Consider the following 2,171-nt stretch of genomic DNA (forward strand, 5'->3'; position numbering starts at 1 on the left):
TTTGAGTAATATTTTTTAAAACACCCAGCATTTCTCCATGTTTAAAATGCATCTTGGCATTTGTCTGTCAGTACAGATAGAACCCTGTCCCACCCTACAGTGTCCATTCCACGACTGGAAATATGCTTGTGGGCTGGCCCTTCCTAGTTTCTGAATCATTGTTAGAGAGTCCTTAGTTTGCAGGTAGTCCCAAAGTCATAAGTATACACAACAGCTTCTTATTGGCATGATTTTATATTCTCATGGCATCAACTGCAAAATCACACCAAATAATGCCTTATAAATGATACAGCTCAGAGAAAACAGTGTGCCCCCACACCCAGACGACGCCGCGCAGCCTCCAGTGAACGAGATGCCATGTCTCGCTTCCGTGTTGCAGTACAGGGATGCTTTTTTTTTTGCTGCCTAATGTAAATATATCACAAAGTAAAGGCAGGAGTGGGCCTGGCCCCCTCCAGTGCCGACCGCAGGGCCCCTTTTGTAACTGAGTAATCCTACAAGTAGCCACTGCTCTTACTGTTTACAATGCCCAGGTGTCTGTCACTATCCTGTCCCTTCCAAGTTCCCAGTAGCCTGGATAAGTTCAGCTTTATGACATTTTGGTATTTTTTCCCTGCAAGTTAAAAACATACACTACTCATAGTAAACCACTAATTCTATCTCAGAGGTCTCCCCCACCCCGAGTGCAGGATTTCCATGGAAAAGTGTAGAACTAAACGGCTCGTGAAATATCTGCCTCAAATATCTGGTGCCCACCCCCACCTTTAGGAACCACCCATCAGGCAAAACCCTTCTAAGCTAAAGGAGAAGCTGAGTGTCCTGACGGCTCCCCATTCCCTTGTGGCGGGCACTTTTCTGTGGGGGAAAATGTGTGCCAGCTCAGCACCCCTTCCATATTCATCCTTTTCTTGAGCCAGCAAGGGGGTAGAAGTGTGTTTTGCTTACTGCCTAACCCCAAATGCTGCCCATCCTTGGAGTGGGGGAAGTCTGTGACAGATGAAGGGGAGAAAATAGAAGGAAACAGACTGATCCCTGGGCTGTGCTCAAAATAGCTACAGATTAAAGAAAATCAGGGAGGTAGGGGGTAGAGAACAGGGAAAAATAAGTTTGCTTTGGAACAATCCACTTACACCTTAAGTCAAACCATTACACCCTGATCAAACCATCCAGAAAAGTAGATGGTTAGGAGGGTTTTGGCAAACGTGACTGCATACACCCAGCTGTTGTCTGGAGTAAAGATTAACCTGGTGTCCTGTATCAGTGCTGTGCTTTCTCATCCCAGAGAAAAGCAACTGAGCCAAGGTCAAGTTCCCTTCTCTTGGGACTGAATCAAGCCAAATCGTTAACAGCTAAATCAATGGAAAAGAAGCTTTTGCAGGTCATCAGCTCTGGGCATAAGTGATGTGTTGTATTGGTTCTGGAAGGTTTCTGAAAGGTCAGAATTTCTCTCTTATATGAATTTCTCTTTATATTATAAAAGTTTTAGTGATCATGATGAAGAAAGCCCTAGACAAAGGCAATTCCACTTTCAGAGCAGACTGCCTGCCCTGAAGAGATGTTTACACATTCATGTTCCACACTGCTGGGATAGAAATTAAAAAGAAACTATTTAAGGACAGAGGGAAGGAACAAGCAGAAACCAAAAAATGGCAATTAGGGAGAAATCTCAGGAATATGGAATCACATCTCTTCTTAAGACCTGTCACTGAATTCCCGACCCTCCTGTCACTGAGGGAGTGCACAGAGCTCGCACAGCAGAGAGAAGATCTAGCCCTGACCATGAACTCACACAAAGAGGCATCTGAGTAGCAGGGCCCTGCCAGCCTTGCCCAGTCTCACTGACACTCTGGTCTGTGACTCCCTCAAAGTTTCACGTGTATTTTGTATTTATTGATGTCTCCCTCTGCAGATTCATTTCTCTGTAGCTAATAAACTTTAATAAATGGAAATGTTTCTGGTCATTTCCTTGTTAAAACCCATCAGTGGTCACCAGTGATGTATCTAAGCCAAACATTCTTAATGATTAGGAGAGCTTCTAGGAAGGACAAAACAAAATGTATACTTACATGGACCCAGTGCTTGCTGTAACATACTATTAGAAATGGGGACTTTCGGGCCGGCCCGGTGGCGCACTGGAGAGTGCACCGCTTGAAAGCGCGGTGGCGCTCCCA

Source organism: Galeopterus variegatus, unplaced genomic scaffold, assembly GCF_000696425.1.
Source record: "Galeopterus variegatus unplaced genomic scaffold, G_variegatus-3.0.2 Scaffold4572, whole genome shotgun sequence".
NCBI classification, from domain to species: Eukaryota; Metazoa; Chordata; class Mammalia; order Dermoptera; family Cynocephalidae; genus Galeopterus; species Galeopterus variegatus.